At 42.6% G+C, this 15,001-nt stretch overlaps 1 protein-coding gene across 1 annotated transcript in view; it reads right to left on the reverse strand.

Moving 5' to 3' along the window:
* The window catches only part of SLC24A3 (solute carrier family 24 member 3), a 376,441-nt gene that overhangs the window by 157,416 nt on the left and 204,024 nt on the right, over nt 1-15,001 (reverse strand). The window lies entirely within an intron of this gene.

The following is a 15,001-nucleotide window of genomic DNA, read 5'->3' on the forward strand; positions in this document are numbered from 1 at the left end:
CTAGGAGTGAGAGGAGCTGTCACCTGTGCTTACTGCTGGGTGGGGAAGATGTCAAAGCTTCAACAGCAGGAGAGCACGAAAGGCACTATAAACTTAGCATCATCCCCTGGGATGTCATGATGGACAGAGATCTCTGGAGCAATAGAAGATCTGAGCATGTGTCTACCCACCTACTTTAATATCAGTTCTTCTGGCAGAAAGGACATTTCCCTGAAGTCAGGCTTGTTTTTCCTCTCCAGTGATTGCACTTAGTTCATTTACTACACTTAACTCCTGGGAGCTGGAGGCCTAAATACCTTTGGGGGAATCTGGTCCAAAGTGCCTTGTCCTAACTCACATGAGTCTGTCCTCAGTCTGAAGCAAGGTCGTGCACGATGGGAGTCCCATAACCAGGGTGTATCCAGTGGAACATCCCAGTGAAAAGGAGGATGAGGTACTTGAACTGCAATTCTCGTGAACAGAGCGATTTTCACAGGGGTGCAAATTTGATAGGAGTGGTCAGAATTATTTAGACTTTGAGATTTATAAGGTTTATAAGCCATTAAAATACAAAATTGTGTCACAATAATGAAAGTAAATACTCTTAAATCAAGAAACCATACCTGTTGTTGCTATTCTTTCACTAGTCGATTTGTATTCAGCCTAAATCACTGGATTTTGACTCAAGCAAAGTTCTCACGCAGAACTTTTCTTACTTTGCCTAGTTACATTTTAGTCATGATTGATGTAAATATTTCATTGGATAATATATATATGGAGAAATGGACATTTGCCAGTGTTTACCAATCAAAACCCGAGCCTTACACATCTACCATGAAACACCATGGATAAAGACTACTGTTGAACCAAGCCGATACAAAATGTTTCAACATTTCCAGGTCAACATTTTCCAGAAGATTCTGTTCCATGCGAAAATTTGACTTTTCATCCTGTAACACCGACAGACTTGGGGTTGCTGGCCCCAGGGATAGAATCTGTGAGCATAGGGTCTAAAGGCCTGTACACATGAGCTAAAGGCCAGCTGGCTCTCAGCTGAGGCTGTAAAGCAGAGACTCCACTCACCCCATGTGAGGTCTCCATACCTTAGGGAACTACAATCCTAATTCAGAGTGAAAATAAATGGCAAAATATTGACTTTTCCCCGGGACAAAATTCTGATTATCAGCTACCTCTGGGGTGGCTAACTCACGGCTCTTGACCTGCATGTGGCTCTTTGGGCCATTAAATGCAGCTCCTCCTCAGAGCCACACGTTGGGAGTCCCATGCACCACTCTGTGCATGCTCACCACCTCTTGGTGAGAGGAGTGCGTGGTGGCAGTGGCAGCTGCTTTGGGGCAGTGGCAGCTCTGGTGAGTCACTGGCATTGAGCGAGTGGGAAGCGGGTGCCTGGTTCTGGGGGAGGGGGAGAGCATAGAACCAAGTATTATATATTCATTTTACCTCTCTCTATAGATCTATATATAGAGAGAGAGAAAGTTAATCTCCCTCCCTCCCTCCCTCTCTCTCTTTGTCTACATATATATATAGAGAGAGAGAGAGAGAAAGAGAAATATATAATACCTGGCTCTTTGCACTCTCTCTGTAGCTCTTTGGCCCTAACTGGTTGGCTACCCCCGAACTAGCTCTTTTCAGAGGTAATTTGTAAAGGAACATGTATTATACACAGATAAATGGAGGATGATCTAAGGTGTGTCAGCTGATGTAATTTACATGTTGAAAAGGTAAGAAAAAGGAGCTAATTAGGTCATGGTAGGCACCTTTGGTCTCACCTTTGAACTTTGTCCCCAATTCATTATTTGTGGATCAGACCTAAATTCCTTTTTAACTTAAAATATTTATCAGTCTCCACACAGTGAGCAAGACACTTGGGCCATGTCTACACTAGCCAAAAACATCAAAATGGCCATGCAAATGGCCATTTCGAAGTTTACTAATGAAGCGCTGAAATACATATTCAACGCCTCATTAGCATGTGGGCGGCCACAGCACTTTGAAATTGATGTAGCTGGCAGCCGTGCGGCTTGTCCAGACAGGGTTCCTTTTCGAAAGGACCCTGGCTACTTCAAAGTCCCCTTATGCCTATGAGGAGATAGGAATAAGGGGACTTTGAAGTAGGCGGGGTCCTTTCAAAAAGGAGCCCCATCTGGATGAGCCGCGCGGTGGCGAGCCACGTCAATTTCAAAGTGCTGCGGCCGCCCGCATGCTAATGAGGCGCTGAATATGTATTTCAGCGCTTCATTAGTAAACTTGGAAATGGCCATTTGCATGGCCATTTCGAAGTTTTTGGCTAGTGTAGACGTAGCCACGCTGTATGACACTAGCTCTACAAGGGGATTTGTTAGTTCTCAGAACAAACTACAGTAAACTTTGTTTTATTCAGTATTTGATCAACCGCAACTCTCCAACAACCTGGGTCATGATGCTGCTTCCCCTCTGGAGCGCAGAACTGAGAGCATGACAACGCCCCGCCCCGGAACAGTGCCTGCCCTGCCTCCCTCCATGCTGTGTGTGTGCAGGCATTGGGCTCCTCCGCTCTCCTGCCAGGCGTCCACCACCCAGCAGGCCCCGCGTGGTGCGGCCATGTGCAAGGTAACGGGGCAGTGGTTGAGCTGGGCAGCGGCTGAGCAGGATCTGGTGCTGAGGCAGGGATGGTGGCAGGGAGAGCTGAAATTTTTTATTGACTCCTGCCTGTGCTTCCCCCAGCTGCTGTCTATTACTGGAATATTTGAACATCTGGCAACCTCCTGATCCCAGGGTTGCCGCATAAGAAAGCGTTTCCTGTATGCTGAAAAACAGAAAAGAGCTCTGTATGCAATGATTTTCACTGGGTTGTGCAGTACATGGCCTAGTACTATCCCCACCCCGTCCCCACAATCATAACATTCAACCCATAGCTGGAGAATAGCAACTTGGACATTGTACGTTGCCAATGCTATGTTAATAATCAAGCAACCAGGTCACGTGCTGGTGAATGTCATGCTACTCCCCAGAAAAAGGGTAAATGCATATAAGATTAACCGACACTTGGATGTACTACACAGACTAAATATTACTGATCATAAAAATGAAAAAAAATTACTACTTCTTATAAACCACTTTCCTGCCATTGAGTTCAAAACACTTTACAAAGGAAAGCAGTATCATTATCTCCATTTTACGGATTGGGAAACTGAGGCAAAAAGAGATAAGTGCCTTGACCAAGGTCAGCTAGCAGGCCAGTGACAGAGCTGAGAATAAAACCCCTCTCTCCTGAGTCCCAGTTCAGTGCTCTATACTCTTGGCCTGACTTTCTGAAGAGCTAGCCATTGAAAGCAAATCACATTGGAACATTTTATTTTAAAAGGCTAAGATGCTACCAGCTGCTCATATCTTCATCTCAGTACCATTCCAATGCATAAATAAATTTCTGGAAAATAAGTCCTATTTCAGGTGGCTACGCCCCAGGCCACTATTACTGGTAAGAATTCCAGCTCCTACTCCTCCTGTTTCTAATCAAAGCTTGCATAGTTATTTGCATGGAGATGGTGTGCCTTTCAAAACCAAGCCCCTGTTGCAGAGTCCTGTAAACAGACTGCAAAGATAACAGTTGCTCTATATTTAGATGTATTTGCCTGTGTGAGAAAAGATCTCATTGGATGTTCTGTATTCATTTCAAATAATAGCTTTTCCCCTGCAGCAGACTCAAAGGCAAAGCTATTATTGTTTTGAATGAAGACTGTAAATGTTTACTCTTCAGTGATGCTGTAGGTTTCAGGCCATCTCCATGGTCTAATTAGCTTAGAAGAGAGCATCTGTTGGTAGAAGTGAACCATGAAGAAACTTCATGCAGAGACATAATTATTTCAAATAATACAATGGAACAAAAATCCAAATCAGATGCATCTTAATTCATTGCAACTGTCCATTGTGAGAAAACACAGGACCAGCTGGGGATCTTGGTTATGCTGAATGTAAATCTAAAGTAACTTAATTGAAAACCAAAGGTGCACAGCACCATCTCAGACCAGAATCTGGTCCTTAGTCTTTTTGCTTGATCAGACTGCTATGGATATTGAATTCTTTAGGAATCTGTATCCTTAATATTAAACTGGAAAGAAACAGATTGAAATCTGTTTGGTATTGAAGTGTTTTGGCCAATCAGATGCTTGTGTTACAGGGCATTACTGCAGTACAATTGGAGAATAGCAACTTGGACATTGTACGTTGCCCATGCTATGTTAATAATCAAGCAACCAGGTCACTGCAGTACAATTGAAAGAGGGTTAGATCAGTGGTGGGCAACCTGTGGTCTGTGGGCAACATGCAGCTCATCAGGACTCTGCATGGCCGACAAGATCTGTTGTTTACCATTGCCCAGGATTAGGGTAGACAGATTACATTGGTTTCTGTCCATGGCTTTCCTACTGATATTACTAACATGAGATGCATGTGAAGTGAGGTGCGTGCTGACTGCACGCAATATGGACTGTGAGAGCCATGTGCAAAATTGTCAACCAACTATAGTGCAAACAAGACAAACCAAAACCCACACCGCTTGGAGCATTCCATTTGGTGTCAGTAAGTAAGGTATTTTGTGAGATTAATCAACGTATTTCCAAGGTGAGTAGACAATTACTACTATTGTCTGAAGAGGCATGTAATAGAGATAGATAATGTGATGATTAGTATTGCAAATGTGGCATTGTTAGCCAAATAAAGACAAATTACTTTCATTTAATCAAATGCTGTGTTTACACTGTATATGTTAATTGGATTATAAAGCTTTTAAAGATTGTCAGCCAGTTAAGTTGCTGCAACAGTTTTCAGTTATACACTGAAAAGCAGCTGTAGAAATGGCCTTCCAAATGTATCCAGTCACTCAGTAGCTGAGGATTGAATATGTTCAGCTAGCAAATAAAAAGCTGTCGTTTCTGTTAAACACCAGCCCTACACATTCAACCAAGAGTCCAAAAACCAAGCTGTGCTCTTTTTGACTTTCACATCATTCTTATTAATAAAGATGTACAGCTGGAATTGAACTAACGATTCTGTAACTCATTACAACAAAAACCAGTCCAGTTCACTCTCCCATAGCTGGATTAGCTCTGCAGTGTTAGGTGGAGTTAAAAAAAAAGGATGTCTTAATACAACTAATGAAAGCAGCAAGAACCAAAAACGCACAGCGAGCAGAGCTGTCAGGTGCAAAATGGGCATTTTCACATAGTCACTTTTCTGACCAAAACAGCAGTTTAGCATTGCAAATACCACATTTCAGAGAGTATAAAAATGCAGAGTTATAATGTGTCATCAGCCAGAAGCTGAGAATGGGAGACAGAAGATGGATCACTGGATGACTCCCTGTTCCATTCTTTCCCTCTAAGACACCTGGCCTTGGCCACTGTCGGAAGACAGGATTTGGGGCTAGAGGGGACCTTTGGTCTACCCCAGTATGGTTGTTCTTATGTTCTTGAAAGCCCAGCCAAAGATACCATCAATCAAGGATGTGTGCAGGTATAAAAGTACAAAGTTGATCCATGAAAGAGTCAGTATAAGCAGCACCAGCAGAGACAGTATGTCTGCACTGTAATCACAGGTAGGACTGCAGCATGCATAGACATCCCTTGGGGAGTTTTGATCTAGCTAGCTGGAATAACAATGGTCATGACCAATGCTCCCTGTAAGATGAGCGCTTGGACAGCCACCAGGAGAGATTCAGCTGCCACCCAGCCAATTACCAGAGCATTCACAGCCTGCAGCATGCGTTGCTATGGCTGGTGCATGTATGGACATGCCTTCGCGCACAGAAAGGTTTAGTCTGCACATGATGGAAAAACTTAGAGGGAATGCTGGTCGTGATGACACAAAAGCACAAATGGCTCATCCGGTTTACCTTTAGGTAGATGATGCAATGGCCATTCATTAGGTAATATATTACTACTGTTTTATTTTGAGGTAACTCCAAGATGCTCCAAAATCTCAGGAAGTGGGTCTTGCCCACCAAAGTTCATTGCCTAATAAATAACATTGTTAGTCTTTAAGGTGAGACAGGACTGCTTGTGTGGTTGTTCCTTTTTTGCGTGTGAAGCTACAGGATATCACAGTTGCCCCTCTGAAACTATTTACTTAGATGCCCAAATTGGATCACTCCTCCCTGCCTAACCGTGCTCAGGGCAATCCAGACACCTAGTGGGTGTGGTTCACTGTTCCATGTAGTGGCACTTAGACAATTTACAAAGAGAATGGGTCCACCACCACCTTAGCTGAGAGCCAGTTACCTTTCAGCTCATGCAGTAGAAGCGCATGCATTAAACTCCAGAGGTCCTGGGTTTGGTTTCACCTGTCTACAGTTCCACTCAATATAGTACAAATATCTTTTGGCTGTGTCTATACCAGCACTCCTCTTTCGAAAGAGGCACGCGAATGAGGGAAACCAAAAATGTAAATGAGATGTGATTTACATATCTGACAACTCATTTGCATATTCTTCTTTCAGAAGAGCTTCTTTCTACAGAAGAAAAGCAGTGTAGATGGAGCGCTTTTGAAAGTAATCCCCATCTGCGAAAGAACCCTTCTTCCTTAAAAAAAAATAGGAAGAAGGATTCTTTTAAGGATGGGGTTTACCTTCGAAAGAGCCCTGTCTACACTGTTTTTTTTCATCTTTTGAAAAAAGCTCTTTGAAAAGAACAATATGCACTTAAGGTGCCGGATACGTAAAGCTGCACTTCATTTGCATTTTCAATTCCCCTCATTTGCATGTCTTTCAAAAGAGGAATGGAAATGTAGACACAGCCATTAAGACACACTTCCTACCTCAAAAAATATGCAGTCTAATAATGTATTTAAACAGATCCCAGCAGCAATACTGGAGTTTTTAAAAAAAGCATTTGGAAGACAAGATAAAGGGCAATGAACTATCAAATAGCAGAGGGATAGCCATGTTAGTCTGTATCTGCAAAAACAACAAGAAGTCCTGTGTCACCTTATAGACTAACAGTTTTTTTGGAGCATAAACTTCGTCAGATGCATGTCTATCAAACAATTTAAAAAATAGCTATTGAGCTACTCATTCTCCCTCAGCTATGACTTTGTTATGTTAAAGGCAAACATCTCTGTCACAGCTTCCTGCCAAAAGATTTTCACAATCAATCACAACTTCTTGGAATTGAAAAGGAAACACAACCAGCATGCTTTTAAGAATGTGCACATGGCTTCACTAACACACACACATATCTAATCACCCCTCCCACACGCACACATGCAACCAGAGGCATAAAAGTGTTTAGCAGATTTCTTGACAGGTGGAGATGATATAAATTCAGTCACCTCTCCAGTGACTGTACTTGTTTGAGGAGACTGAGATGAATGCAGAAAAAAAATACAGCATAAAAATAGAGCAAGTTGCAAGCACTTGGAAAGAATGGGGGATCCCAGGCTTTTTTTTTTTTTTTTTTTTGTGCACAACAGAAACACTTAGTTCTATCCAAGTTCAGATCTCCCACCTCTCTAGCATGAAACAACTCTACCCAGGGTCTTTTAAATATGTTTTTCACTATATTATCAAGACATAGGCTGAGCACAAGCGCTTTGAATGGTTTGTACCTGAATTCATGTTGTTAAAAAAGACTGCAAATTTGCAAACGCTATCTACTGCGTTTTGGTTAGAGGATGTATCAGGTGCAGATGTACACAGATACGAGCACAGAGTTACAAAAAAGAGGAACTCCTTTCCCTGAAGAGAGGAGGGAGCTACCTGTAAGCTGACTTTTCTGGATTACATGGGTGTTTAATTTATTATAGTGTCTTCAGATTGTGCAGCTTCACTGAGAGAAGGTGGTCAGAAACTTTGCCAGTCTTTATTTTCGTTGTGCCAGAAAAACCTGTAAATAAACCTGAACCATAGAATAAATGATTCTGGCTAAGTTTCTGTCCAGTTGTATACTTTCTGGCCGTAAATGTATGCAGGAAATTTGGCTTATAAACATTGCAGGGAATAAGATTTCCATACAGGATCAGTGTCCCCAGGAAGATTTTCTATATAGATATTAGGTACAATGTTAGTCAGCAGGACTTACATCTATTGTTCTTCAGTTAGAAAAGTTACTATTGTACACATATGAATCAGAGCTTTGAACTGCATGCCATTTGCACTTTTTTAATTTTTTTTTGAAAGTGCAAATAGAAAGAGTGATGTCTGCAGAGAGGACTGGCTGCTTGAATACTTCAATTTTATAGTGCACTCCACTGTAAAAAAAAACATTTAAAAACCGATTAAAAATAGTAAACATGGGAGCTATTAGATATTAGAAGCGATAGAATGTGGATTAGCCAGGTGGCATTTTATGGACTGACTTGTTAATGACAGATCATTAAGGGCATATCCTCAGCTGGTCTAAATTAAATAGGAGCTATCCTGTTTTACATCTGCAAAGGATCTGGCCCCAGTTCTTTAACTATTTAATTAGCAGCTACTCCAGAGCAGTAAAGACAGCAGGGCTACGTCTACACGTGCAGCCAACATCGAAATAGCTTATTTCGATGTTGCGACATCGAAATAGGCTATTTCGATGAATAACGTCTACACGTCCTCCAGGGCCGGCAACGTCGATGTTCAACTTCGACGTTGCTCAGCCCAACATCGAAATAGGCGCAGCGAGGGAACGTCTACACGTCAAAGTAGCACACATCGAAATAGGGATGCCAGGCACAGCTGCAGACAGGGTCACAGGGCGGACTCAACAGCAAGCCGCTCCCTTAAAGGGCCCCTCCCAGACACAGTTGCACTAAACAACACAAGATACACAGAGCTGACAACTGGTTGCAGACCCTGTGCCTGCAGCATAGATCCCCAGCTGCCGCAGAAGCAGCCAGAAGCCCTGGGCTAAGGGCTGCTGCCCACGGTGACCATAGAGCCCCGCAGGGGCTGGAGAGAGAGCATCTCTCAACCCCACAGCTGATGGCCGCCATGGAGGACCCAGCAATTTCGACGTTGCGGGACGCGGATCGTCTACACGGTCCCTACTTCGACGTTGAACGTCGAAGTAGGGCGCTATTCCTATCTCCTCATGAGGTTAGCGACTTCGACGTCTCGCCGCCTAACGTCGAAGTTAACTTCGAAATAGCGCCCGACGCGTGTAGACGCGACGGGCGCTATTTCGAAGTTGGTGCCGCTACTTCGAAGTAGCGTGCACGTGTAGACGCAGCTCAGGTGTCATTTTGATCTCAAATATGAAGGGCTGAATTGTCACATATAAAGTTACAGTATCAGCTATTGTTTTTACAAGATGCACACTGATACCCACGAACATACAAGAACTGGAATTAGTACCCCAGCTGTTAATATTAATCAAAACGTTTAAAAGGACAAATAAAAGCATATTCCTTTGTCAATATGGGATGAGTATTTTTATCCTTGCTAGGTAGAGGACTGTTATATCTCAATCGGGTAACTGGAATATATTTTTGCCATTTTAAAAAATCCACGTGTTGTTTACTAAATCAGAATCCTGCTTATCTTCTTCCAAGCCTTAACTGCTGTACAAAATCATTTGTATTACCAGTGAAAATCCTCTGAGCAGAAAAGTACTACAGGATCGCCTTTTTGTTCACACTAGCAGAGAGAGCTACCGCAGGCTACACCTACACTACAATTTGAAAATAACAGCTGCTATTTCGAAACAACCTTGCTAGTGTCTAGGCTAGGCACACGCTAATTTGAAATAATTTCAAAATAACGGGTGCATTATTTTAAAATAGTTAAACCTCACTGAATGGCTATTTTGAAATAATAGCTGCGGGCTATTCTGAAACAAATTTTGTGCACAGTTGTGTTATTTCAAAATAAGATATTTCAAAATAGCCATTTTGAACACTCTTATTTCGAACTAACTCTGTAGTGTAGACGTAGCCTTGTAGTGGTTTGCCCACTGCTCTGGAGAACAGATGCACAAAGAACAGGGCACTCTGCCACTTAAAGATTACCAAATATTTGCTCTCACCAACCTGGAAACTTCCCTTTTCTTTCCTCCCATTTATTTGATGTTTCCCCTCAAAACCTTTTTTAAGCACAGCTCCTAAGAGAAAGTGAGCTGTGGAGGTTTCCATAGAAACCTTGGATTCAGAATAGTGAAGTTGCATTACCGAAGGAAACTAGTACTGATTTCTAGATCAGTACTATACAGGGTTATTTGTTTCCATGATATGAATATTAGAACTTTACGCAATTGAGAGGGTACTTATGCCTTAAAAAGGACTATTAGCAGTGTTACTTTTTGCAACTGTTGAGTCTATGGAATGGAATCCACCAGCTCTAGTGTATAAAAAGAAAGCCTTCATATACTCATGAAAGCTGAGAAACCCATGAACTCACATCAGCGCTCCACTGCTATGCTGTTTAAATGAACAACATTCTCTACCAGATCAATAGCTTTTTAAACACAATTCTTTACCTTGCTCACCAGGCTAACTACTCTGGGGCCTGGTCTAGCCAAAGGGAATTTTGACATTGACATCAGGGATGGAAGAATGAAACACTAGAGTTGCTGGCCTGTGTTTTATAAATAAAACTCAACAGTCCAATACGATGGAAGACTCAGGAACCAGAAAGTGACTTGAGCGTATTTGTAAACTAACCACTTTGCTTGTGGAGTTTTAAATCCATCACAGAGCAGATGTATTGTATAGTTTGAACCTCTGTAGTATGGCACTCCCTCATCCGACAGCATCTGTAATCCAACATGATTTTAGTTAATTCAGTGATGAGCTTTCGTGGCACAGACCCACTTCATCAGATCATTGATGTGATGATGTGGGTCTGTCCCGCGAAAGCTCATCAACAAATAAATCATTTTGTTAATCTTTAAAGTGCTACATTTCTGCTGCTTCATTCTGTTGGAGTACAGACTAACATGGCTACCTCTCTGGTACTATTCATGGTTTTAGTTAGCCACTCATCATGGGTGTGACCAACTTTCCCATGGTCCCATAAAATTTGTTTACAGCCACCAGTCCTGGCCCTCAGTGTTCTGTGCTGTGATTTAGCTCTAATTTACCCCTAAATGTATTCTAAGAGCTCAGTAAGTGATGGAAGTGCCAGTAATGCTGCTAGAAAATATTGACCTTGCGTGGTCTGGCAAATTCTCTCATTTGGCAGCAGTCAGGTCCGGAGGGAGCCAGACTAGACAGGTTCAATCTGTAGTAATATTTAAAGGCCTGTGTTGGGGAATGAGGCCCTAATGGGCTTGGCATTGTACTTTGCATATGAAGAAAAGATAGTCCCTGCCCCCAAAGCTCATAAGCAAATGAGTAATTTCCTTTTTGTGGTTTCTCAGCCACCTTCTCCTTTTGTCAAGACACATTTTTTGCTTTTGTTCTCTCTCTCTCTTCCAGTGCTATAGAAGAACCCACAGGGGGGGAAAAAACCTTGGGACAGTAACTGTGCGGGGGTACTTGAAGCTCACTCTCCATCAGGAGCTTGTCAAATTAGAAAATAAACAGATTTTCTTCCCCTCTAGCCTCGTTCAGCCATAGTCACCTTATGTGCTTCATGTTATAAGATTAGTAAAAACTGTTCAGACATATGTGAATTTTCATTTGATGGTAACTATGCTAGGGCTTGAGGTAAAATACATGAGGATCTGATTCTCATTTACGTTAAGGTGTCTCCACATCATGATGGCAGAGCAGATGGCTCTAAAAGTGGGTACAGGTTAGGGGTGGAAATTCTGAAATCTAAGTTTTTACCAAACTGTTAATGAAAAATATAATTTTCAATTATACGGACTCCAAAAAAACCCAGAATTTTCAGCATTAAGATGAATTGCATTCATACGCATTAACTGGAAACTTTATATTGCCAGAGAGCTGGAAAAGGTGTTTGAGACTACGTCGACACTGGCCAGCAGTTTGGACAATGGGGTACGAGAAGCAGTGCATGCCAAAGTGTTGTGGGATAAATCCACTGTGTGAATGCTGGAGGTGCAAACCAGAAGGATTCTAGTTCTCATTTGCATAGTTCCACATGGGAAGTTGCAGTGAGGAACTTTGGTGCATGCTGCTATTCACACGCTGTAGTCTGAACTGTGGAGCAGTGGGGATGACCTCTTAAAGTAAGTGATAGCCAGCCCCACAGAGCCAGGAAATTCAGGGCAGGATTTTCAAAGCATTCTGAATTTGTCTAAATCATCTCCTGCTGTTGAATAGTAACAGAGAGGGAGCCGTGCTAGTCTATATATTATCAAAATAAAAAGCAGTCAAGTAGCACTTTAAAGACTAGCAAAATAATTTATAAGATGAGCTTTCATGGGACAGACCCACTTCTTCAGACCATAGCCAGACCAGAACAGACTCAATATTTAAGGCACAGAGAATCAAAAACAGTAATCAAGGAGGACAGATCAGAAAAAAATGATCAAGGTGAGCAAAGCAGAGAGTAGAGGGGTAGAAGTGGGGGTGGGGAAGGTCAAGAATTAGATTAAGCCAAGTATGAAAATGAGCCCCTATAGTGACTCAGAAAATTCCCATCCCGGTTCAAACCACATGTTAATGCACCAAATTTGAATATAAAAGACAGCTCAGCTGTCTCCCTTTGAATAGTGGTGCGAAAATTTTTCTTCAGTAACACACAAACTTTTAAGTCATTCACAAAACGGGCCACTCCATTAAAATGTTGACTAACTGGTGGATCTGGAGTGTATTGATGTCTGTTTTGTGCCCATTAACCCTTTGTCTAAGGGAGTTAGAAGTCTGTCCAACGTACAAAGCATCTGGGCATTGTTGGCACATGATGGCATATATGATGTTAGTTGAGGAACATGAGAATGTGCCCATGATTCTGTGAATAACCTGGTTAGGTCCAGTGATGGTATTTCTAGAGAAGATATGTGGACAAAGCTGGCAGCGGGCTTTGTTGCAAGGAAAGGTTCCAGGACTGGTATTCCTGGGGTATAGACAGCTCACCTAATAAATTATTTTGCTAGTCTTTAAAGTGCTACTTGACTGCTTTTTGTTTTGATCTCCTGCTGAGGTCAGTCATTTTTAGATGCCTAAAGATACAAATGGAAATCAATGAATTCTTTGCATCGACCTTCACGGCTGAGGACATGAGGGAGATTTCTATATATGAGCCATTATTTTTAGATGTTAGATCAGAGGAACTGTCCCACATTGAGATGTCTTTAGAGGAGGTTTCAAAGAAATCGATAAGCCAAACAGTAATAAGACACCAGGACCAGATGGCATTCACCCAAGAGTTCTGAAAGAACTCAAATGTGAAATTGCAGAACTACTAAGTATGGTTTGTAACCTACCCTTTAAATCATCCTCTGTACCCAGTGACTGGAAGATAACTAATGTGAGGCCAATTTTAAAAAGGGATCTAGAGGTGATCCTGGCAATTACAGACTGGTAAGTCTAACTACAACACCTGGCAAATTGGTTGAAACTATAGTAAAGAACAGAATTGTAAGACACATAGGTGAACATAGTATCAGAAGGGTAGCGGAGTTAGTCTGTATCTTCGGAGACAACAAGAAGTCCTGGGGCACCTTATAGACTAATAGATATTTTGGAGCATAAGCTTTTGTGGGCAAAGATCCGCTTCGCCAGATGCATGAATGGGGGGTTCCAGAGAAGGGTTTAAAGAGGGAGTCTCAGTCAAGGGGAGGGCCAGAGGTGACAAGGTCTATTCAGTCACGCAGGATGTGGCCCATTATCAGTAGTTAATGTGGAGTTGTGAAAACCAAGAGAGGAGAAATCAGGTCAGTTCAGTCAGGGAGGATGTGGCCCATAATCAGTAGCTAATGTGGAGGTGTGAACATCAAGAGCAGAGAAACTGCTTTTGTACTTGGCCAACCACTCCCAGTCTCTGTTCAGTCCTTGGTTGATGGTGTCAAGTTTGCAAATGAATTGCAGCTCTGCAGTTTCTCTTTGGAGTTTGTTTATGAAGGTTTTTTGTTTGTTTTTTGTGTTGTAGGAGTGCTACTTTCAAATCTGTTACTGAGTGTCCAGGGAGACGGAAGTGATCTCCTACAGGTTTTTGTATGTTACCGTTCCTGATGTATGATTTATGTCCATTTTTTTCTTTTACGTAGAGACTGCTCAGTTTGGCCAATGTAAATTGCAGTGGGGCATTGCTGGCACATGGTGGCATATATTATATTAGATGCATAGGTGAAAGAGCCCCCAATGGTATGGTTGATGTGGTTAGGTCCCGTGATGTTATGTGAACAGAGCTGGCACTGGGGTTTGTTGTAGGGATTGGTTCCAGGTTTAGAGTTACTGGAGTGTGGTTTATAGTTGCTGGTGAGAATTTTTTTAAGGTTGGCAGGCTGTCCGTAGGCGAGGACAGGCCTGCCTCTCAAGGTCTGCGAGAGTGAAGGATCATTGTCCAGGATGGGTTGTAGATCACTGAGGATGTGCTGGAGAGGTTTTAGCTGGGGGTTGTATGTGATGGCCAGTGGTGTTCTCTTGTTTTCCTTGTTGGGCCTGTCTTGTAGCGGGTGGCTTCTGGGCATATGTCTTGCTCTGTCAGTCTGTTTCTTCAATTCCTTAGGTCAGTACTATAGTTTCAGGAAAGCTTGGTAAAGGTCTTGTAGATGTTTGTCTCTGTCTGAGCGACTAGAGCAAATGTGGTTGTACCTTAGTGCCTGGCTGTATACAATGGATCATGGTGGCTACGTCTACACGTGAAGCCAACATCGAAATAGCTTATTTCGATGTAGCAACATTGAAATAGGCTATTTCGATGAATAATGTCTACACGTCCTCCAGGGCTGGCAATGTCGATGTTCAACTTCGACGTTGCACGGCACCACATCGAAATAGGCGCTGCGAGGGTACGTCTACACGCCAAAGTAGCACACATCGAAATAAGGGTTCCAGGCACAGCTGCAGACAGGGTCACAGGGCAGACTCAACAGCAAGCCGCTCCCTTAAAGGGCCCCTCCCAGACACAGTTACACTAAACAACACAAGATACACAGAGCTGACAACTGGTTGCAGACCCTGTGCCTGCAGCATGGATCCC

Source organism: Carettochelys insculpta, chromosome 3, assembly GCF_033958435.1.
Source record: "Carettochelys insculpta isolate YL-2023 chromosome 3, ASM3395843v1, whole genome shotgun sequence".
In the NCBI taxonomy this organism is placed as follows: Eukaryota; Metazoa; Chordata; order Testudines; family Carettochelyidae; genus Carettochelys; species Carettochelys insculpta.